Genomic DNA, 25,421 nt, shown 5'->3' on the forward strand with positions numbered 1-25,421 from the left:
GGTGATTGGGATGATAATCCCAGATGCTTGCTTAGCATGCAGAAAGCCGTAGGTTTGATCCCCAGCACTTCTTAAAACCTGGCCATGGTGGTGCTCGCTGGAAACTGCATCACTGGGGAGATAAGAGGCAGGGGGATCTGACGTTCACGGCTGTCTTTGGTCACACAGTTCAACACGTGAGCCACCTGCCTCAGAACAACTAAACGGAACTGGAGATAAGGGTCCCAGGCTGCACAGAAAATGATGGACACTCACCAGGAAGGACAGCTCTTCCTACCCTCAGGGCTAACTGACATTCCTTTGACAAACAGCTGGAGGAAGGGGCTGGCTTTCAGGTGTCTGGGGAGGTGTATGGATTATTCCAGGTGTTTAGTGCCTCAAGGAGCTGGGGCCAGACAAGAGTTCAGAAAGGATTTCAGGACTGGGATGCTCCAGGGTCTCACTCCATCAGGACATGGAAAAACCAAAACCCTTTCAGGAGGAGAAAGTGGGTGTTGTGAGCATGGGTGTGTACAAAGAAAGAGGTGATTTTTTTTTCAATAAAAATAGTTCAGTGTGGACAGAACTGATTTAAGAACTTGTATGGCTGGAGGGAAGGCCTGATATGGAAGTCTCCATGAGATATTTGCCCTTGTTTGCTAACATTATTATTTTTATTTTGTCTAGGATCTTTTAGCCCCAAACACACCCACCACTTGGAGGGAAGCAAAAATTCCAAAGAACACAGTTTAGGAAACACTGACCAGTAAGAAAGTCTCCAGTTTTGTGCCAGGAGACTGTGAAGAGTCCCTCATCCTAGCTACCTGGAAGCCAGTATTCTGCTAGCATCCTTCAGATGAAGATGTAGAACACTCAGCTCCTCCTGCATCATGCCTGCCTGGATGCTGCCATGTTCCTGCCTTGATGATACTAGATTGAACCTCTGAACCTGTAAGTCAGCCCCAATTAAATGAGTGTTGCGTTGGTCATGGTGTCTGTTCACAGCAGTAAGACCCTAACTAAGACAGTATTCTTTATACTGTCAGGCCCATTCAGTTCATGGCTTTCCACACAGTTCCAAAATGGACCCTCCAATTATGGACCAGCTCTGGTTTCTGGCATGTTCTCAGGTTTAGCTGCTTGGAACAGTTCTATCATTCAATGTCTTCCCCTTTCCACCCTTCAGAAATCAGCTATTATTTATAAGAAACCTTCCTCTTAAGTATCTCATGACTGCAGTCCTCTCTCTAGTCCCCACCTCCACCTCTCTCCTGGGGCTTCTTCACAACCCAGGCCAGTCTTGAGGTCAAACTTAGCTGCCCTCTCACTCTCAAGACTCCAGTCTGGTTGCCATAGTGATCTGTCCCTTATGCAAACCTGGGCACATCACTTGCAGATCTAATACCCCTCTACCTGTGGAAATATTTTCCCAGGACCCTCAGAACCAAGGGACCTCCCACCTCCATGGGAGGTCAAGAGGGATGGGGGGTGTGTGTCAGACCTCGAGGGTCTTTTACTGCAGGTTCTACTTGTATGGTCTTACATGGACAGAGGAGAGGTTTAAAATAACCAAGGGTGCACCCTGTCCTACCTGCCCCTTGCTCCTGCACCCCTGAAGCAGGGCTCTCTGGTGGCCTTGAGGCATGGATGGGATATGGGATAAACATGAGACAGCTCCCTTCTCTTAGGAGCCAGGTTTGTTTGTCTTGGAACACTTCCTGCAAGATGGGAAACGGGGAACGACACAACAACTGCGCCCTCTTCAGGCCAAGACCAGTAGGTTCACTTGCACAGTGAGGCCTCCTGCCCTTGGTTCAGTTAGTACTTGGCTCAGATAGTGAGCAGGCTCCCTCTCTTTTAAAACACATCGCTGGCCTGGAGGTGGTGGCGCACGCCTTTAATCCCAGCACTTGGGAGGCAGAGGCAGGCGGATTTCTGAGTTCGAGGCCAGCCTGGTCTACAAAGTGAGTTCCAGGACAGCCAGAGCTACACAGAGAAAAGCTGCCTCGAAAAACAGGAAAACAACAACAACAACAAAAAGAATACAGTTGATAATGCAAAACAAACAAAACCAAAAAACACATCACTGAAGAGTGACATGCACACTGTGAGTTTATAGAACTTAAATATATGGTTCAGTGGGGGCGGGGGGAATACATTCCTAATCACCCGGAAGTTGCCTGATGTCCCTGCCAAGTCCACATCCACACTTTCCCAGCCAGAGGTGCGCAGGAGTCAGACCATGCCGATTCTTCTTGAGAGTTATGGAGCTGTGTATAAACAGGGTCTCCAGGCCCAGATCCGCTGTGTACAGGTTCTTTCTCAGCATCGTGCCTGTGCAACTTCTTTGTAGTGACTGTGTGGATTTTTAACTTGCAGGGAAATACTCCATTATGTGCTATATACAATGCAACCTGGTACCTTTTGTTTACCCAGCTTTCCGTTTGTACTTGGGCCTTTTTTCTTCTTCTCCTGTGTGGGGGCAATTACAGATAGGGCATTTCCTACACTCAGGGCTTCTGTTCCATGCCTGGCATTGTCCTATTGTGTTCCGGTCCTGGCCGTCTGTCCTGCTTTCCTCCCTCTCTGGGAACCTATTTGGCTGCTGGGACTTAGGGTGTGTGACCTGGACCTTTGATGGTCCTATGGGGTCTCACACTACCTTGGAAGGCCAAGCTGTGGCTCTTAGTCCCTTAGAGCTGTGGCTCTAAGCTGTGACAGTCTTAGTCTGGGGAGACTGAGACTTGCTTCATGGGCTTGCTTCTCTATTCTTGCTGATGCTAACATCTGTGGACCACCTTTTAGCACTGGTTGCTCTTGCCTAACTCTTGTCTGCATCCCTTGGCTGTCAGCCAGTTGGGAGGCTTCTTGTATGCCTCCAATGAGCCTTCAAGGATGCTTCTGGAACTGGGATATTTATCAGAGACAGATCAGGAAAGCCAGCACCATTACACATGCAGCTCTGTGCTGCCTTGGGGACACATTCTTGGCTGTCTTCCCAAAACGTTCGTGGTATGGTACTGTCTGTCAGTATTAACAAGCATGGGTGTCCCTAAATGTTTTTATCTTTGTGTGTGTGTGTGTACTTGGGTGCACACAACTAGTAGTATGTGCATTCCTGCATATAAGTATGCATTTATTTGATTTGTACGTTATCATAAAATATTTTCTCTTTGCTAGGCATGATGGTCTGTGTGTATAATCTCAGAGTCCAGGAGGCTGGGGCAGGTAGGTAAAAGGCCAGCCTGGGCTAAAGAACAAGACCGAGTCTCAAGAAAACAGCACAAAACAATAAATATGAGATTTCTCCTAAACAGTGTGGTTTTGTTTTAAAGGTATCTTCTCCACTTCCTTCCTTGTCCCCTCAAAGATGTTGACTAACATCAAGGCAACACCTTCTTTGTAGATGAAAGAGGTAAGATCCATGTTTATTCTGCCCCTTCCCATGGCATAGCCACAGGCAACAGATACCTTAGCTCCTGCCATAGGCAGGGAACATGGGCTTGAGCTATGTTTGGAAGGGGCAGGATCTGGGGGACCCCCACTTAATGCTGTAGGTGATAAAGTGCTTGGAAGGGATGGTGAATGTCTGTTGACCAAGCATGCAAATCTGAGTTGTAACATGTTACTTTTAGCTGTGTTGATCTTGAGAAAACTACTCTCTGTGCTTCCGTGTCTCAAAGAAGTCATCTCTGGTTGCGAGGGCCAATATGGCAGATGCCATTTACCTGTGGCCAGAGCGCTCAGAACATGAGACCAGATTTTAGTTTAATTTTAATTAACATTTAAATTCAAATTGCTGTGACTAATGGCTGCGATATAGAATCCACCACTAGAGGACAGCACTGGGTGGCTTCAAGCCACATACATACACAACCTTCCCTCCTCCCCCAGTGTAATCCAACTTAGTGAAAATAAATAAATAAATAAATAAATAAATAAATAAATAAATAAAGCAAGCTCTGCCTGCTCTTTCTTTGTTTCCCACATCTATTTTCTCTTTCCTTTTGAACTACTGATACCAAAGGCTAGGAGAGGCTGACCTTCTTAATGGGGACACTGGAGGGCAGCAATGGGTACTTTCAAAATGCTCAATCCCAAGAGGTTTCCCGAGTCCCCTGGCAGTGCTTTGCTTGTGGCTGATGGCCAGCAGCCTCAGGGGAATGCAGAAAGCTGTGTTTGCTGAGCTCTGTCCTCTCTTTCCTGTGCTGGGCAGTGGGGTGGGGAGGTCATGGAAGTGGCAGGTTGGCTGTTTTACAAACAAGTTCAAGTTCTCTTGTCTGTTGGTCCCCATAGCAGTTGGGCTGTCAGCTGCTCAAACTGTTTTGTTCTCTAACCACATTTGAAAACGATGTGAGGAAGAATAAACAACCGTGAATGTGGAGTCAAGGAGACCTGAGGGTGAAGCCCAGCTTGGCTGCCTGCCTGCTGTGGACCTTGGACAAATTGCATGGCAATTCTGGGTCCCTGGTCTCCTCTTCTGACACACCATGACCTGGTGTAATGTGGGACGCCCGACTTGTCTGCAAGTAAGACTCCACAACAGGATCCTTCTGCAACACGTTTATTGGGAGAGCATGGACTGAGTAGGCGAAAGACCCCGAGCCCCAGAAATGGCGCTGCTTATATAGGCCTACGAGTGACGTGTCCATACCTGATTGGTTATGCTACCAGTACCTCATTAATATGCATCGGGCCACGCAGTGACTCGGCAAAAAACTTTTTTTTTTCTTTTTTTTTTTCCATTTTTTATTAGGTATTTAGCTCATTTACATTTCCAATGCTATACCAAAAGTCCCCCATACCCACCCACCCCCACTCCCCTACCTACCCACTCCCCCTTTTTGGCCCTGGCGTTCCCCTGTACTGGGGCATATAAAGTTTGCAAGTCCAATGGGCCTCTCTTTCCAGTGATGGCCGACTAGGCCATCTTTTGATACATATGCAGCTAGAGTCAAGAGCTCCGGGGTACTGGTTAGTTCATAATGTTGTTCCACCTATAGGGTTGCAGATCCCTTTAGCTCCTTGGCAAAAAAACTCTTATGCACATGCGTACATTGGTTGTTTATCCATAATCATGGGTGGTGGCCAGTGGTAGCCAGCGCCATCTTATAATGGTGTTTGCGGCTTCCCACAGTGTAAGGAGTTGCATCTGTATGAAATCATCTCCATTTGGTTATTCACTGGGGAGTCAGGTTCAGGTGGATCCCTGGGGCTTGCTGACTGGCCCGCCTAGCTCACTGATTAGGTACACCACTGGGGGATCAGCTCTTAAAATGAAGTGGGCGGTGCTTGAGGAGTGAAATCTGAGCTGTCCTCCAGCCTCCACACACATGCACACCACACACAAGCACTGGTCATTTGGCCAGTGAGATACTTCATTCCCAAGATTTGGATACTAGCATATATTTCTAAAGTTGAACAAATATCCACTAAATGGGACTTCCGATTGAGAATACTGGAGCCACACTGTCCAATTTATGACTACCAATACTGGATAATCCATTAGAATCTAGACTTTCCAACTCAGGACTATCAAATACAGGATAGCCTACCCATATTGGTCAATACGTGGTCTATTTTATCCCATTCACTTGGTGTGGAGTGATGGATGCCCGAAGTCACACACTAATATTCCAAGAACAAAAAGCACACACTCACAGATGAACTTTGTGTAGCTTATGAAGTGCTGAAAATATTCAAATTGTTTTTGACATTTCAAGACCAAGAAGTTTAATACAGAAACTTGGGTTTCCAGTTTACTGGACAACATTGTCCTCATGGGGACCCAATTCCCATTTTGATGCTACTGTTTGGGGCTGAGTCTCAAGTGTCCTCTCCAGAAATGAGTATATGTTTTCTCACTGTGATGGTCACCTGGTTCCTTTGAGCATCTGAGTGTATGACCCCACCCCTGGTCTGTGCTAACCTATGAAAATCTAGGAACTAGCTAGCTTAAGCTTGTCTGGGAGAGAGCACTCAAGGAAGCCATGACAATGTGTGTCATCATACACTGACTGAGAACCATTTATTCAGATAGGTTGCTCCTCCTGGCTCCTATATGGCAGAGTTAGCCCTTTAAAGCAGTGGTTCTCAACCTGTTCTCGACCCCGTTGGGGGTCACATATCAGATATCCTGCATACATACCAGATATTTACATTGTGATTCATAACAGCAGCAAATGTACTGTATGAAGTAGTAATAAAAAAATGTTATGGCTGGGGGTCACCACAACATGAGGAACTGTATTAAAAGGCTACAGCATTAGGAAGGTTGAGGACCACTGCTCTAGAGACTGTTGGGCTTCTAGCTGGGTTTTGTGGCTGCTCGTGGGTTCCGGGTCGCATGATCTAACAGTCAACTCCTCACTTTGGATGTCCTTTCTGATGCAGAAGACATCAGAGGCCATACTTAGTGAATTGAACTAGGTATCATGTAAGAAGTGGCGGAGAAAGCCTAGAGTCTCAGTGAATGTGTATTGTTGACATCAGATAAAGACATGTTGTCACAGACCTCAGAATCTCAGACCTATGGAGAAAATGGCAATGTCTCCTCTAAGGGGAGAGGCTCAGAGGAAAATGGCAAAGCCTTCCTCTGGACCAAATGTAGATATTGAGAGTGTGCACAGGAAATGTCCACTGTAGCTTTCTCTCCCTGGATATTTATAGTCTGAAGACTGTTCCCCTATAAAGACCATTCCTACTAAGATTAGGTAAACCTGTCTACTTGATCCAGCTGTATACCATACACCCTGTCTCCTTTGTTTATCTGCACCTACTAACCCCACTTCCTTGTTCAGCCATATGCACTCTCCCTGCCTCTCTGTTTATATAATAAAAACATGTTTCCATTATGTGCTGAAGTTTCTTCAACTGAGAGCTCAGACCACCCAACCTTGGCCTTTCTGCTTCTGGATTTGTTTGTGTTTTTCATTCTCTTGCCACCCCAGTCAGGGCCATGTCCCCAGAGCCATGCTAGATGTAGCAGTGTTCTCTCCTGCGTGGGTCTATCCTTGAATCCAGCACTGGCTATAGAGTCCAAGTGCTTTGAGAATTCCTGGGTCAGGAGGCTGACCAGCGGTTCCAATGGTTGTAGGTGCTTTAGTTTGCTCCTCTGTTCCTGTGATAAAACACTCATCAAAAAAACAACTTAGGAGAGGGAAGGATTAATTTGGGTTGTGGGTCACAGTCTACCATCAAAGGAAGCTTGTGCAAGAACTCAAGGCTGGAAACACAGAGGCAGGAATGGAAACAAAGACCATGGAGGAATGTTTACTGGCTTGCTCTATGTGGCTCACTCTGACAGCTTTCTTATACAGCCCAGGAGTATGTGCCCAAGGTTGGCACTGCCTACAGTGGTCTGAGCCCTCTCGCACCAATTAGAAATTAAGAAATGTTTCTTCCACAGACATGACAACTGGCCGATCTGATAGGGGCAGTTCTTTAGTTAAGGTTCCCCCTTTCAGGGGACTCCAAGCTTGTGCCAAGTTGACAACTGAAGCTAGCTATGATAGGGGTCTTTGTCCAGTTCCCTTCTCCGGGCGTGTATCCATTTCTTTGTAGCTGAGACAGTCATTTGGTGGGCATTGCTGTCAGCTAGTGGACACTTGAAAATCCTAGATTCTTAACCTGTGGGTAGTGATCCTCTTGGGGTCTGCTATCCTGCATATCAGATATTACATTATGATTTATAGCAGTAGCAGATTTACAGCTATGAAGCAGCAACAAGATAGTTCTTCTAATACTATGAATGACACTTTATCAGTCATTTTCTTTACAACTGAAACTCTGGGAATTCCAAATTAACATCCTTGCCTGTGGGCTTCTTGTACACACCAGAAAAAGTTCCAACCTTGTGCTCCTAATTGTTCTGCTGTGCTTTGTATAAATGAACTTTTATGAGCTGGCTGCCATCCAGTTTCACACAGATCCTCTACCCACAATTTCACTTGGGAAGACCAAGTCTGCTGTCATGCACTACTGTCAGGGTGTGGTTTCTGGGGCGCTTCTGCTTATTTTTCGTACGGATTTTCCAGGTTGGCTTGGGCAGAATCCTCCTCTGAGCAATGAACACTACTTGCTTCCCACTGAATTTTTTCTCCAATTCACGAACTAGCCTGACATGAATTTTCTGGAAAGACTTAAAGCTGAGGAACTGGTACAAAAATTATGGTAGCTTTCCGACCACCACCAACTTCAATTTCCTTGGTTGTGGTGATGTTGACTTCCTGCAGCAGAGCCTTGACATCTGCGTTCATCTCCAGCTCGAGCAGCACCTGAGAGATGCCAGACTTGGAACTCATCCGGCTTCTCCCCATTTGGCTTCACAGTCTTGGCACTGGAGCTGAACATGGCTTCATCCTTACGGAGTGCCAACTTATAAAGAGGGACAGCTGAAGAGAGAACTGCAACAAGATAATTTTATGGTTGAGAGTCCTCACAACAGGAGGAGCTGTGTTAAAACTCCAACCACTGTCTTAGATGAGAGCCTGTAGTGAGTAAAGCTGACACAGGTGGTACTAAGGACCCCCTCCTCACAGTTTGGAGCCTCCCCAGCTCCTGTAGAACTGGCTGAGACCTCAGTGGCTACTACATTGAGGCTCAGCTCCTCTGTCCACCCAACTCTGTCTTCCTCCCTTTCTCACGAATATCTTGCTTGGGGGGGTGGAGGGGGAGTGGCGGAGGGGGGCACTTCCCAGCATCTCTTCCAGAATGGTTCCTAAGGAGCACACATCAAGACTTGGCAGGTCTTTGTAAAAATCTGGCGTCCTTTTGGCATCCCCCCCAAATCATCTTAGAACATCTGGATTCTTTTACAGCTGAGGATTCCACATCAAGACGGGGTTTCCAGCTGTGGCTCTTGGCTGAAAGTCTGCTGTTTGCAGAGCAAGTACCTGGGTAATTTGGATACTGTTGTGGCCACCTCAGATGTTGATATAAAACAAGGAGAGACAGAGAGAGGCACATTCTATTTAAATAATCAAACCAAATCCAAGTGCTCGTACGCCACAGCTGCTTGGGGGAAAACAGTTCCAGCTTCTTGCCTTCTTCCAACTGGGGGCCCTCTGGCTTCCCCAAACCTGTGTGTGTCTTCTGGCTTTCACTTAGAAGAGAAGACACTGGTCTTTGCCTTCTGGCTGATCAGCCCAATCAAGCAAGGCACCTTGTCCAAAGGTGAGGTTGTGGCTTCATCATCCAAATGATACTTTGTGTTTCAGAGTGCCTGCAAATGTACTGTCATTGTCAGAGAAAAAATTTAAACTCTTTGGTCTGGGACTCAGGGACAGAATCCATAATTTCATGACTTCCTCTCAAGACTGTTCTCATGTTGTACAAGTTCCTGCCCAAACAAATCACCTACATTTTTTTCTGGAATCTCCTGCTCATTTGTGTCTGTCAATGCAGCAGTGGGTCTACCTCTCTACCCTTTGTTGCTGTTGTTGTTACATTTATTCTCTCCTACAAACAATGCTACAGATACTTTTGTAGAAGCTGAGCACTGGAAAGTTTCATTGGAAGCTTCATATCCTGCCCCTGTGGCTAGGAGCTGTTCTTGACATCTGCTCTAAGTCTTGCCTCTCCGCCTCCCCAAGCTGTTCTTGCTCTAGGACTGCACTGAACTGTAGGAGCATAAGTCATCTGGAGAGTTAGTATTAAATGGGAAACTTCAGGGGACCAGCAGGATGGCTCAGTTGGTCAAGGCGCTCTGCTACTGAGTCTGATGACCTGAGTTTGATTCCTGGAACTCATATGGCAGAGAGAGAGAGAGAGAGAGAGAGAGAGAGAGAGAGAGAGAGAGAGAGAGAGAGAGAGAGAGGAGAGAGAACTGACCTTCACGTGCATGAGTTTGTACGCATGAGTGAGAGTGGGAGAATAAATGGGAAAAATACACATGTAGAAAGAAGTGAGACAGGAAGTCACACAGTCTTCCTTTTCACCAGTCTCTGTGGGATGGTTTCCGGGCCAAGAGGAGCAGAGCTGCCCTCAGGTCTATCTCCCTTCTGTCCATATCAGGGAGTTGGGCAGGGCTCTCCTGAGGAGGCAGCACAGCCCCAGGCTCTGCTTCATCCACTTAGCCTACGCCCGTGCTCCTCAACCTTCCTAATGCTACGACCCTTTAATACAGTTCTTCACCTTGTGACGACCCTTCCCTGCCAACAATAAAATTATTTTTGTTGCTACTTCATAATTGTAATTGTCCCACTGTTTCGAGTCAAAATGTAAATATCTGATATGCAGGATGGTCTTAGGCAACTCCTGTTGCCTGATATATGATGGCATTGGGGTTGGGGGAGAGGGGCATAAGGGGTGCAACCCACAGGTTGGGACCTTAGAACCACTGTTCTAAGACCTTCCCAGAAGTCTTCACTTCTAAGGCAAACTTGGATCCAGACATTACTTGATTCCAAGACTCAGAGGCCCCCTGAGCTCTGTTTTATCTCACTTTGGGTCCGACAAGACACAGTTAAAAACAGTGATCCTTATGTGCCCCAGCCTTGTCTCAGCTCTCAATGTCAGCCTGTGTTGTCCTTGCAGCAGCTAGATGGGCATGGTGGGAGTTTGCAAGTGAGCAAGGGGGGGATGTTTGGGAGCCACACCCCGGGGAAGCAATCAGCAGCTACCAGGGGTGGGAAGAAGCAGAGGCTTAGCTGTGACTCAGGATAGCATCAAGCAAGAGCCCAGACAGCCTCAAAGATCTCTGGGTAGCCTGAGTTTAGGGCAGGCTTTCACACTCTTTCACTGCTCCATCACTGCCACAGGCTCCTTCGGAAGGAGGTGCAACTCAAACTTCCAGAAGTTTTCTGTAGCAGGTAGCTTAACACTGTCTCCTGGCAGCAGGCTGGTCACAGAGAGGGGGAGAGGAGGAATGTGCCGAAGTTGGGGCACACTACACCGCAGCGTCCACCACCCACATATTATCTCACTTAACTCTCTCAGAACTCCAAGGAAGCTGATTCTAGTGTGTTGCTGCCTACGTCTGCTTTATAGAGAAACACAGGGAGGCCCAGAAGAGTCTCTTTACTCACTCAAAGTCATGGCGCCAATGAGCGATAGTTCATCTTTCTGGAGTTTCCCCAAGATCCTTTCTTATAAAGACTCAGTTTTTCCCAGTAGCTTTGTAGAATTAAAACGCACGGATGCCAAGGACTGGGGACACAGCTTATGAGTAATTGTCTAGTCTGCAAAGCTGCAGATTTGAGTCCCAGCATTAGAAAAAACAAACTTATAAACTCCTATAGTTCTTCTTGTTTTCACTTGGTTGACTTTTGCCCCTGAGTTTGATTATTTCCTGCCCTCTACCCATCTTGGGTGAATTTGCTTCCTTTTGTTCTAGAGCTTTTAGGTATGCTGTCAAGCTGCTAGTGTGTGCTCTCTCTAGTTTCTTTTTGGAGGCACTCAAAGCTATGAATTTTCCTCTCAGGAGTGCTTTCATTGGGTCCCATAAGTTTGGGTATGTTGTGGCTTCATTTTCATTCAACTCTAAAAAGTCTTTAATTTCTTTATTTCTTCATTGCCCAAGGTATCGTTGAAGAGAGTGTTATTCAGTTTCCACGTGAATGCTGGCTTTGTATTATTTATGTTGTTATTGAAGATCAGCCTTAGTCCATGGTGATCTGATAGGATGCATGGGACAATTTCAATATTTTGGTATCTGTTGAGGCTTGTTTTGTGACCAATTATATGGTCAATTTTGGAGGAGGTACCATGAGGTGCTGAGAGGAAGGTATATCCTTTTGTTTTAGGATAAAATGTTCTGTAGATATCTTTTAAATCCATTTCTTTCGTAACTTCTGTTAGTTTCAATGTGTCTCTGTTTAGTTTCTGTTTCCAGGATCTGTCCATTGATGAGAGTGGGGGTGTTGAAGTCTCCCACTATGATTGTGTGAGGTGCAATGTGTCCCTTGAGCTTTACTAAAGTTTCTGTAATGAATGTGGCTGCCCTTGCATTTGGAGCATAGATATTCAGAAATGAGAGTTCATCTTGGAAAATTTTACCTTTGATGAGTATGAAGTGCCCCTCCTTGTCTTTTTTGATAACTTTGGGTTGGAAGTCGATTTTATTCGATATTAGAATGGCTACTCCAGCTTGTTTTTTCAGACCGTTTGCTTGGAAAATTGTTTTCCAGCCTTGCACTCTGAGGTAGTGTCTGTTCTTTTTCCCTGTGATGGATTTCATGTAAGCAGCAAAATGTTGGGTCCTGTTTGTGTAGGCAGTCTGTTAGTCTATGTCTTTTTATTGGGGAATTGAGTCCATTGATATTAAGAGATATTAAGGAAAAGTAATTGTTGCTTCCTGTTATTTTTATTGTTAGAGTTGAGATTCTGTTCTTGGGGCTGTCTTCTTTTAGGTTTGTTGAAGGGTTACTTTCTAGCTTTTTCTAGGGCGTAGTTTCCGTCCTTGTATTGGTGTTTTCCCATTATTATCCTTTGAAGGGCTGGATTTGTGTGCAATTGGTTTTGTCATGGAATACTTTGGTTTCTCCATCTATAGTTTATGAGAGTTTTGTTGGGTATGGTAACCTGGGCTGGCATTGGTGTTCTATTAGTGTCTGTATAACAACTGTTCAGGATCGTCTGGCTTTCATGGTCTCTGGTGAGAAGTCTCGAGTAATTCTAATAGGCCTGCCTTTATATGTTACTAGACCTTTTTCCCTTACTCCTTTTAATATTTTGTCTTAGTTTAGTCCATTTGTTGTTCTGATTATTATGTGTCAGGAGAAATTCTTTTTCTGCTCCAATCTATTTGGAGTTCTGTAGGCTTCTTGTATGTTCATGGGCATCTCTTCCTTTAGGTCAGGGAAGTTTTCTTTTATAATTCTGTTGAAGATATTTGCTGGTCCTTTAAGTTGAAAATCTTCATTCTCATCTACGACTATTATCTGTAGGTTTGGTTTTCTCACTGTGTCCTGGATTTCCTTGATCTTTAGAATTAGCATCTTTTTGCATTTTTTAATTTCTTTGATTGTTGTGTCATGTTTTCTATGGAATCTTCTGCACCTGAGATTCTGTCTGTCTTGTATTCTGTTGTTGATGCTCACATCTATGGTTCCTGATTTCTTTCCTAGTGTTTCTATCTCCAGAGCTCTCTCCCTTTGTGTGCTTTTGTTTTTTATTGTTTCTACTTTTATTTTTAGATCCTGGATGGTTTTGTTCAATTCCATCACCTGTTTGTTAGTGTTTCCTGTAACTCTCTAAGGGTATTTGCATTTCCTCTTTAAAGGCTTCTAGCTGTTTACCTGTGTTTTCCTGTATTTCCTTCTTAAAGTCCTCCATCATCATCATGAGAAGTGACTTTAGATCCATGTCTTGTTTTTCTGGTGTGATGGTGTATCCAGGACTTGCTACGGTGGGAGAGTTTGGTTCTGATGATGCCAAGTAACCTTGGTTTCTGTTGCTTCTGTTCTTAAGCTTGCCTCCTGCCATCTGATTATCTCAAGTGCTTGCTGCCCTCAGTATATCTGATTGGAATATGTCCTTCCTATAATCCCAGTTGATTCAGGACTCCTCAGAGTCCAGCTTTCTCTGTGATCTTTGGTTGTGGACTCCTGTTAACCTGAGATTCTGGGTGTGTCAGAGTTTTTGGCAGTCAAGCTTCCTCTGAGTCCCTGAAATACTGGTGTGACCCACCTTAGGATATCCTGAGATCCTGTTGTCCTGAGATCCTGCACGTGTTACAGTGCCTGGAAGTGGTGTTGCCATGCAGTCAGTGATCCTAAGATCACGTGGAGAGTCCTCTGGGGACTGTGGGGCTGTCCACAGACTCCACGCCCTAGGTGACTGGGTGCTGGCACTGACCAGAAGGGATTTGTGCCCCTGGTCAGGCCGGTTTTCTACTTCCCTTCTGCTGTGTAAGGTCCCGCATGATTGGATTGGAACGGATGTTGTGTTCCACTCACCAGTGATCCTAAGATCGAGTGGAGAGTCCTCTAGCAACCATGGTGGTGTCTGCCAACTCTGCTCCCTAGGTGACAGGGTGCTGGTTCTGACTGGAAGGAACTTGTGCCCCTGGTCAGGGCAGTTTTCTGCTTCCCTTAGGCTCTTTTATACTGAGCCCCACTAGATTATTTACTTGCTTTAGGGTCCTGGGCACCTAGACATGCATACTTTAAGACATCAGCTCCTAGGCCTTCTATAAGGAAAGGAAACCAAAAAATTCAGTTAGTTTATAAATACTTTCCCATTGTCTCTTTTGAAGTACTGTATTGGATACTTTAACGTGACCTAGTTAAAGAAACTACATACATTTTACTTTGTTGTATATGCTTAACTTTTGTAGATTTATATAGAGGAGTATTTTGCTGCTATGTGTTTTCTATGCACTATGTGGTAGAATTGAGTGGGGAATGCCATGGAATTGGAGTTATGGACAGTTGTGAGCTGCCATGTGGGTAATAGCACTCAAAACTCAATGCACTACAAACAAAACTAGATCGCTTAACTACCAAGCCATCTCTCCATAATATTTATGTTACTTATACGATGTTATAGATAATACGGAAAGTTTTATCATAAGGTCTATTGTCAACTTTAATGCAAAAATATCACCAAGAAACATTCCGTCAATATGTCTCGTGTTGGCTAATGGACCAAATGAAGACATTTTGAACTGTAACCATGACCCTGCTCCCCCATATTCACCTTGTGCACATGTGGTGTGTGCATTGATACACATATGAAGGACAGAGACTGACACTGTCTTCCTCTCATTTTCCTGTGTCCCACACATGAGGAATTAAGTGTGTGGTGGTCAGAGGATTTGCCGCTTGACAGTTCTCTTCTGCCACATTATGTGTTCTGGGTCCCTCAGTTTTAAAGACATGTTCACTCAACCAAAACCCTGGTGTGGTTGATTTACTCTCTTGAAGCACACTGACTCTCAGACTTGCAGGCAAGTAAGCTTTGGGGATCCCACATCTTCACTCAGGATTTCAGGGCAAGTGTTTTACCAGTTGAGTTTTACCGACCACCCTAGCCCCTTATTCTTATTCCTATTCTTATTCTGCACTAGGTTATGAAGGGGAACCAATCACACAACTGTAGATTTTCTGTAGTCCCCTTGCTTCTAGATCATTTTGTAGCTCTAAGGGGCTAATTATTCTTTACTTTGGAGCTTGATATAGATAATATAAGAATAAATTATAAATTTAGGTTCCAGATATTCTTTTGCTCTTTGAATGTTTTCTTTAAAAACACTGAATTGTCCAACTGTAGTTTTTCATTTTGTCAGTCCATTTATTTCCCACACATAACTTACATAGCTACTGTGTAGAATGTAGATTCTACTATCTCTCCAGATCTTCCTATTCTTATATCTTTATGTTCCTCTTCCCAGTCAAGTTTAACACACTCTATAAATTTATATTATAAAATGGAACGAGCCATACTCTTTGGAACCCTAGTTTCATTTTGCTTAAAGTCTTTTGAATATCAAGCATAGGTTATCACTTTGTAGGGATATTTACCCAATTTAGGTACTGGTCAAGGGGCACACTGAGGATTTTATGGCAAAGCATGAGGTCCTGCTTTGCTAACATTTAGCACCTGGATTACCATGGACACTTTATCTATTACCTTAGGAGTGTGTTGTGCTCCTGCTGGTAGTGAGGTATGGAAACACTACTCATGGGCATAGAATAAAAGAAATGAAAAAAAAATCAAAGTAATGATGACTTAGGGTTTAGATTTTCATTTGTTATCAAAAATTTATATAGATTCAAGAGATCTGTAGAATTGCATCTATAGGTCATTCCTATGCAAGACCCAAAGCCTGTCAGTCATCCACAGGACACACACAGCTTATCAAAATCTGTGCAACAACCCCCCACAGCCTGTTAATTATTCATAGGAAAAGCCCACAGGCTGGCAGTCATCCATAAGAAGTGCCCAAGTCCTGTCAACCATTCACTGGAAACGTCCCCAGCCTGTCAGTTATCTACAAGCAACTCACAATTCCTGAGAGTCAACCAGAAGAAATAATCACAGCCTGCCAGTCATCCACAGAAAATTCCTACAGCCTGTCAATCATGCATAAAAAATGGCCATGGTCTGTTAATCATCTATAGGACATGCCCACAACTAATCAGTTTTGCATACAAAGTGTTCAAAGCCTGTCATTTGTGCATTGGAAACTCCTATAGCCTGTCAGTCATCCAATGGAAACACCCACAGCCTGTCAATCTTTCCTAGGATATCTCAGAGCCTGGCAATCATTCATAGGCAATGCCAACAGCCTGTCATTCAACCACATGTCCTGGCCACAGACTGTCAATCATCCACAGTAAACACATACCAACCCTGTCACTCGTCCGAAGGACAAGCCCACAATCGGTTAATCTTCAATAGGAAATGCCTATACCCTGTCAATCATTCACAGGAAATACCCAAAGCCTGCCAACCATACATAGTACACATCTACAACTTTTCAATACACACAGGAAACATGCACAGCCTTTCAGTCATCCACAGGATATGTCCACAGCCTGTCACTCATCTATAGTAAATGGCTGCTGCCTGCAAATCATCCATAGGAAATGTCCACAGCCTGTCAATCATGTATAGAAAGTACCCAAATCCTGTCATTTACCCACAATGTATACCCACAGCTTGTTAGTCATTCACAGGAAATTCCCACAGACTTTCAATCATTCATAGGATATACCCAGATCATGACAATTATCCTTAGGACATTCCCACAGCCTATCAGGCATACGTAACAATTATAGTTTGTCAATTATCCATAGCAAATACCCACAAACTTCCAGTCTTCATAGGAAAAGCCCATAACCTATCAACCATCCACAGAAAATAGCTACAGCCTGTTAGTTATGCACATGGCACACCCCCAACCTGGCAATCATCTTGAGGAAAAACCTATATCCTATCAATCATCCATAGGAATTCCCCACAGCTTGAGAATCATCCATGAGAAATGCACATAGCTGATAGTCAAATACCGCAGGGATAGTGTGGGTAGCACTGGAGTGCAGACATACCTGTGAGCACAGGTAAGACTGGAGGGACCTGCCCAGAACCCTCAGGACACAGGATCGGAAGAACAGCCATGGACAGGTCCTTCTGGTTTCTGTCTGCACCCAGGAGCTGACACTGTACCACAGCTTTTCATACCCAAATTCCTCTCAGAGAGACCTGGTCTCCCAGGAGTACTGACACACAGGCTTGCAGGAGGGACAAGTCACAGTCAGAGACAGTGAGACCAGCTAGCGCCAGAGATAACCAGATGTCAAGAGGCAAGGGCAAAAACATAAGCAACAGAAACCAAGCCTACTTGGCATCATCAGAACCCAGTTCTCCCACTACAGCGAGCCCTGGATACCCCAACACACCACAAAAGCAAGTCTCTGATTTAAAATCACATCTCAGGATGATGATAGAGGACTTTAAGAAGGATGTAAATAACTCCCTTAAAAATACAGGAAAACACAGTTAAACAGAAGTCCTTTAAGAGGAAACATCAAAATCCCTTAAAGAATTACAGGAAAATACAACAAACAGGTGAAGAAATTGAACAATACCATCATCCAGGATCTAAAAATGGAAGTAGAAACAATAAAGAAATCACAAAGAGAGACAACCTTGGAGATAGAGCACCTAGGAAAGAGGTCATGAGTTATAGATGCAAGCATCACCAACAAAATACAAGAACTAGAGAAGAGAATCTCAGGTGCAGAAAAAGACAATAGGAAACATTGACACAACAGTCAAAGAAAATGCAAAATGCAAAAAGTTCCTAATCCAAAACATCCAGGAAATCTAGGACACAATGAAAAGACCAAACTTAAGGATAATAGGTATAGAAGAATGTGAAGATTCCCAACTTAAAGGGCCAGTAAATATCTTCAACAAAATTATAGGAGAAAACTTCCCTAATTTAAAGAAAGAGATGCCCATGAACATACCAGAAGCCGACAGAACTCCAAATAGTTTGGACCAAAAAAGAAATTCCTCCTGTCATATAATAATTAGAACAATAAATAGACTAAATAAAGACAGAATATTAAAAGCAGTAAGGGAAAAAGGTCAAGTAACATATAAAGGCAGACCTATCAGAATTACACCAGACTTCTCACCAGAGACTGAAAGGTAGAAAAATCCTAGGCAGATATCATACAGTCCCTAAGAGAACAAAAATGCCAGCCTAGGCTACTTTACCAGCAGAACTCTCAAATACCATTGATGGAGAAACCAAGATATTCCATGACAAACCAAATTTACACCATATCTTTCCATAAAACCAGCTGTACAAAGAATAATAGATGGAAAACTCCAAAACTAGGAGGGAAACTACACCCTAGAAAAAGCAAGAAAGCAATCTTTCAACAAACCCAAAAGAAGATATCCACAGAAACATAATTCCACCTCCAACAACAAAAATAACAGGATGTAACAATTACTTTTAATCAATAACTCTTACCATAAATGGACTCAATTCCCCCCAGAAGACATAGGTGAGCAGGCTAGATATAGAAACAGGATCCAGCATTTTGCTTCCTACAGGAAACACACCTCAGTGACAAAGAGAGACACTACCTCAGAGTAAAATATTGGAAAACAATTTTCCAAGCAATTGGTCCCAAGAAAGAAGATGGACTAGCCATCGTAATACTGAATAAAATCAATTTTTAACCAAAAGTTATCAAAAAAGACAAGGAAAGACACTTCATACCGGTCAAAGGAAAAATCCACCAAGATGAACTCTCAATTCTGACCATCTATGCTCCAAGATGCAAAAGCAACTACATTCACAAAAGAAACTTTGCTAAAGTTCAAAGCACACATCATACCCCACACAATAATAGTGGGATACTCTTAGCAATGGACTGATGATGGAAACAGAAAGTAAACAGAGGTACAGTGAAACTAACAGTAGAAATGGTTCTAACAGATATGTATAGAGCATTTCATCCTAAAGCAAAAGAACATACCTTCTTCTCAGTACCTCATGGTACCTTCTCCAAAACTGACCATATAAATGGTCACAAAACAGGCCTCAACAGACACAAAAAGAATGAAATAATCTCATGCACCCTATCAGATCACCATGTACTAAGGTTGGTCTTAAATAACAACAACAACAACAACAATAGCAACAACAAAAAACAGAAAGCACACATACACATGGGAGCTGAACAAGACTCTACTCAGTGATAACTTGGTCAAGGAAGAAATAAGAAATTAAAGGCTTTTTAGAAGTTAGTGAAAATGAAGACATATCACACCAAAACTTATTGGACACAGAATGCAATTTTAAGAGGAAAAGTCAAAGCTTTAAGTGCCTCCATGAAGAAACTGAAGAGAGCTTACAGCTTGACAGTACAACTGAAAGCTCTAGAACAAAAAGAAGAAAATACACCCAACAGGAGATGAAGGCAGGAATGAATCAAACTCAGGGCAGAAATCAACCAAATAGGAAGAAAAGGAGCAGGGCTGGCAAGATGGCTCAGTGGTTAAGAGCACTGACTGCTCTTCCAAAGGTCCTGAGTTCAAATCCCAGCAAACACATGGTGGCTCACAACCATCCATAACGAAATCTGATGCCCTCTTCTGGAGTGTCTGAGGACAGCTACAATGTACTAAATAATATAATAAGTAAATAAATCTTAGAAAAAAAACAAAAGAAAAAGATCTATACAAAGTATCAACCAAACCAGGAGCTGGTTCTTTGAGAATATCAACAAGATAGATAAACACTTAGGCAGACTAAGAAGAAGGCACAGAGACAGTATCCAAATTAATAAAATCAGAAATGACAATGGAGACATAATAACAAAATATGTCTTTAAAATTATCTTTAATGTTGAATATTGACAGTTGTAAATATTATAATCATGATCTACAAAAAAATAAACGGAAGGTGAATCAAATTTTATCAGGAATGTGTACAGTGACCTAACTAAAGTTTTATTAAGCACTGTCTGAATTTGTCAATAGATATTGGACCACAAAAAAAAAAAAATAATCCCACTGGAAAAAAGAAGAAAGAAAAAAAGAAAAGAAAAAAAAACCAAATATAAATAGGAGCAAATAGCACAAGAACATGAAGTGACTCACAGTGTCGCAGGACCATCATGAAGAACCAGAGAAGGGCACCTGACTCCAAGATTTTTGCCAGCTCCCTCTTCTACCCTACCTGCCCATCCGGAGGAGCACACAGCTGCCAGTGGATGAGAAAAACCCCAGTTCTCTTCAGTATGCTGAACTTACCATAGGTAGAGGTAGAGCGAATGGATCAAGCCATCTGTGAATGGTCTGGCCAGTCCAGGTTAATGAGCATGAAATGGAGTCCCTTGTAGGGTCTCCCTGTGTCCTGAGAAGGTCTTGGGGCACTCCCATCTATGTGAGTGAGCCAGGTCTGGGTGCCAACATCAAGAGAAGTAAGCTCAGGTCTCTGGCCCTAAAACAAGTACCTTGGTCTGAGCCAACAGAATGTCAGGCTTCTTTCCTATAGAATAATAAATCCAAGTTCGGAAGACTCTCCAAGCCAGGGAACATTTCTATATCAGAGAAAGAACTGTGGAGTTCAACAGTGCCTGCTCCACAGTCAGCTGTGACCCTTTACGTAGGCTCCTGGTACAGCCAGCATGTCTGGCCTCCTGAAGGCACTGAGTTATTTCTGGACTAGGAATCCAGACCAGAGACACCTAGCAGCCGCAAATTGACCCTCCTGCCTTGTTGCCCCCTCCTATTTATCTGAGATGAGGTCAGAAACTGACATTGTATATTCATTTCTGGCCAATCAGAACATGTCACTACACCCTTATTTACCAACAGACCCTGTCAGCAGACAGAGCTGCCTCACTGCCAAAGACGCGGTTTAATGGAGGCAGATAGTGATGAACTTCACAGAGGCTGGTGTTCCGAGGGTGCGGGCAGCCACCTGTGCTATTGTAGTGGGGAGTGCCCTCCTCCTTGTAACCTGTACAGAGACATCATGTACTGCTCTGGCGTGACTATGGTTTCTGAGCAGCTGCTGGACTTAATTAAATGGCCCTCCGAGGGTTTCTCTTGGAGATGACGACCCATGTAAAACCCCCATCCACCTGCAAAGCAGTCCCCCTAGATGTGCCTGCTCCTGCCTGCTCCTAGCCCTGCCTCTGTCTGGAACCCACCCAGACATGAACAGGCTTCTAATTGCATGGTGGCTTGCCAGGGCCTTCCCACATCATTAGGATTCATCAACATAATGCCTTGGCTCCAGCCACAGCTGCCCAGCCAATCATGGGCCACCTTGACCTCAGGAAGGAGGTGACTTGTGATGTGAGCTCCTGCTGAGACCTATGTTGCATCACTGTCACATGAGAAGGGGGCTCCAGAAGGACTTGCCACCAAAAGCATGCTGAAGCCTGCCATCAAATATTGATAAAGGCAGAGGGGAGAGGACTATGTAACTGAATTATCAATGACCAGACCTGGCTCTCAGGCCCTGCAGTCAGGGATGGGCCTACATGGTGGGCTTGCTGTTATTGTTGTTTTTTTTTTCATGAGACTCCTTATTTGATTTACTGACTTGAGTTAATTTTTTTATTGCTTAATTGTTTTATTTACATTTCACATGTTATCCCCCTTCCTGGTTCCTTCCCTGCACACCCCCCCCCCCTCACTCCCTGCAACCCTGATGCTCACAGCCAACTATTGAACTGAACCCAGGTCCTAAGTGAGGAGTTAGAGAAAGGACCGAAGGCTGTTGTTTTTAAACAGGGACACTCGGGTTCATTTTACTTTGAAACAATTTGTGGAGCATGTTTGTTAGATTGGGCTCATGAGGCAAACACCACACAGGCATTCAAGGTCAGAGCCACTAGCTTGCCACATGGGTGACCTGCCTTCCCAGGAGGCAAGGGTGAGACCTGAACCACATGCTCCTAAGGCAGCCCAGGCTGGGCCTATAGACTGCAAGCCCTAGAGGCAATGAGGAATGGGGATGGGAAGCAGGTATGTGAGACAAGAAACTTCGGGAGGTTTTTTACCTTTTCAGCTTACTGAGACCTTTGAGAATGTTCTGAGCTTTCAGCAGCATTGTGTTGTGTTACTTAGGGCTCTTACATGTATCCTTTTATCCTACATGCAGCCTGTGGCCACCCTGTTAGGAGACAGTTTCCTGAGTCCAGTCATCTCAGAAACTCCTTGGAATACCTTGCTGACAGGCTCAAAACTGAGTTTATGTTCCTAGGCTCCAGAAGCTAACTCCGTCCTGTTCTGCTACTTCAAGTGTTCCAGGTTTGTCTGATGGCCAGTGGAGGATGTAAAAAGGGAAGACAGCTGTTATCCCTTTATGTAAACTAAGGCACATAAGTCATAAGTGTGCTGCCTGTCTTGACTTAATTGATGTGTGTAACTTGCCCACTCCTTTGTTCCCTAAACATTCTAAAATTCTGGGCCAGAGTCCAGAAGGGGACCTGACAGCAAAAGCTAAATCAAGGACCCTGAATCACGTGACCCAGATAAGGCCAAGAATGTCACCAATGTTAACTTCCTTGTTAATTTCCTTGCTTAAGCCCTTATGTCAAAATTGGTCAATGCAACAGCCCACCCTTGCTTTTTGTTTCCATTCTATAAAAATGTTGTACAGCTCCATTCCGGGATACAGTTCAGATCATGAAATGTCCAACTTCATGAGCACTCAGAAAATAAAGCTTTCATTTTTAAGCTTCAAAAAAAATAGGCACTATCAATCACAGGTCATTAATATCTCTCAATATAAATCGACTCAATTTTCTAATTAAACACACACACACAAACACAAGCAAATAGAATGGATGTGAAAACAAGATACACTATTGTAGTGCATACAAGAAACACACATCAGCAATAAAGATAGTCATTACCTCAGAGTGCAGTGCTGAACCAAAATTTTTCAAGCAAGCAGACCTAAGTATCAAGCTGAGTCAAACCAAGACGAAAACCTTCTAATATCTAATATTATAGACTTTTAACCAAAGGTAATCAAAAGAGACAGGCTTCCCTGTATGAGTATCCTTCATAATGTATGAGTATACTTCATATACTTCATATACTTCATACAGGCTTCCCTGTATGAGTATGCTTCATACTCATCAAAAGAAAAATCTACTGAGATGATATCTCAATTCTGAACATCTAAGTTTCAAACACAAGGACAACCACGTTTGTAAGAGAACACTATTAAAGCTTAAAGCATACACCAAACCCCATAGATTATTAATGGGAGACTTCAACACTTCTCTTTCACCAATCTACAGGTCATTCAGACAAAAACTAAATGGAGAAATAATAAAACTAACAGATGTTATCAATCAAATGGACCTAAGCATTATGTGTAGAATATTTCACCCCAAATCAAGAGCATGTAACTTTTTCTCATCACCTTCTGGAACTTTCTCCAAAATTGACCATATCATTGGTCACAAAGAAAGCCTCTTCAGATACAAAAAATTTGAAATGACCCCTTGCATCCTATCAGAACACAGTAGGTTAAAGGTGGACTTCAATAACAACAGAAAAACCAGAAAGCCTACACACTCATGGGATCTGAACAACTCTCTACTCAATGATCTCTGGGTCAAGGAAGAAATAAAGAAATTAAAGACGTTCTAGAATTCAATGAAAATGAAAGCACAACATACCTGAAATTTCAGGGGCACAATAAAAGTGCTGCAAAGAGGAAAGTTCATACCTCTAATGGCCTCCCTAGAGAAATTAGAAAGCCCTCATTCTAAAAATTTAAAACTACATCTGAAAGCTCTAGTAAAAGAGGCAAACGCACACAAAAGGAGTAGACAGCAGGAAACAATCCAAATCAGGACTGAACTCAATCAATTAGACACAAAGAAAACAACAAAAAGGATCAACAAAATCAAGAGCTGGTTCTTTGAGAAAATCAACAAGATAGACAAACCCTTAGCCAAACTAAAAGGCATAGAGACAGTATACAAATAAACAAAAATCAGAAGTGTTAAAGGACACATAACAATAGACAATCAGAAAATTCAACGAATTAATAGGTTTTATTGAAAGACCTGTATTCACAAAGTTGGAAAGTCTCAATGAAATGGACTTTCTTTTTCTAAACAGATACCACTTACCAAAGTTAAATCAAGACCAGGTAAACTATTTAAATAGTCCTATAATCCCTAAAGAAGTAGAAGCATTAAAAGCCTCACAACCAGCTCTTACCCTCTTGCTCTCTTGCCTCTCTCTTCCCCCTTGTGCCCCCCCCTCACTCCCTTCCCCTCTCTCTCCATGTGACCATGGCCAGCCTCTATGTCTCTACTTTCTCCTTCTGTCTGCCTTTCTCTGACTCTGCTACCCTCTTAACTCCCCTCCCCATGAGCTCCATTCTATACTAAAAAAAAAAAAAAGTCTCACAACTGAAAAGCCCAGGGCCAGATGCCAGATGGTTTTAGTGCAGAATTCTACCAGAACTTCAAAGAAGAGCTAATACTCCTCAAACTAGTCCACAAAATAGAAACAGAAGGAACACTGCCAAACTCATGGTATAAGCAACAGTCACCCTGATACCTAAACCAAGAAGCACTGAACAATGAAAGAGAACTTCAGACCAATTCCTTTTATAAACATTGATGAAAAAATACTCAAGAAAAGACTTGCAAAACAAATACAGCAGCACATTAAAAACATCACCCATCATGATCAAGTACACTTCATCCAGGGATGCAGAAATGATTCGATACATTGCTAGGGTTTCTTCTTAAAGATAAAAATGTTTTTAAAACAGAGTGATGGGTGCATAATTTTAATGACATACTAAGAAAGCACTACTAGATTGTATTCTTTCTTAGAATGAACTTAAACATAAGTATATTACATACCTGTAAACCCATTATTACTGAAAGATAAATTATGTTTATTTCATGTGTATGTATGTCTTGCCTACATGTATGTGTGTGCACTGTGGGCATGTCTGGGCCTGTGACAATGCAAGAGGATTTGGATAGCCTATAATTGGCTTTGAAGATGGTTGTGAGCTGCCTTGTAGGTGTTATTGTAGGTTTCAGGGTTTGTAGCTGACAGATATTGAGGATTTCCTTTGTTCTCCAGTAGTAACAGGTTTCCTTCCAATCTTATGAACTCTGGTTAGTAGGGTGAAGAGTCTAGTTAGACCCAGCTCAACCTATTGCACTGTGATGACAGAAAGGTGACCTTCAGAAATCAGTCCTAACCATCAGATTGTGTAGACCACCCAATACTCTTGGCACTAGCCTGTGCTGATAGTTGAGGCTTAATGTAGGACCCTTTGGTTAATGACTCAACAGGTTGTAACCCATTCCTGTTACTGGAGGTGTAACTTGGTGGCACAGGATGTGTAGTTGGAGCCTTGTCTCCTCTGTCAGTTTTTGGCTCCATAAGGATCCCTTGCATAAATGTATAGGAAGCTGCTAGAGTAGCTGATTTCCATATAGCTTTTCAAAAGGCCTTTAGTGTTT

At 43.3% G+C, this 25,421-nt stretch overlaps 1 protein-coding gene and 1 pseudogene across 1 annotated transcript in view; one reads left to right on the plus strand and one right to left on the minus strand.

The window, feature by feature from the left end:
* Positions 1 to 936: 936 nt before the first annotated feature.
* Positions 937 to 25,421, plus strand: part of 4930467E23Rik (RIKEN cDNA 4930467E23 gene) — a 49,293-nt gene continuing 24,808 nt past the window's right edge. Inside the window, exons 1-2 of the mRNA XM_017312928.1 lie at positions 937 to 3,394; positions 22,208 to 22,282. The gene's annotated coding sequence lies outside the window, so the exon portion shown is untranslated. The remainder of the gene's footprint in view (positions 3,395 to 22,207; positions 22,283 to 25,421) is intronic.
* On the minus strand, positions 7,720 to 8,374 carry Gm7760 (predicted gene 7760; annotated as a pseudogene).

The sequence above is a fragment of the Mus musculus genome, chromosome 8 (assembly GCF_000001635.26).
Source record: "Mus musculus strain C57BL/6J chromosome 8, GRCm38.p6 C57BL/6J".
NCBI lineage: Eukaryota > Metazoa > Chordata > Mammalia > Rodentia > Muridae > Mus > Mus musculus.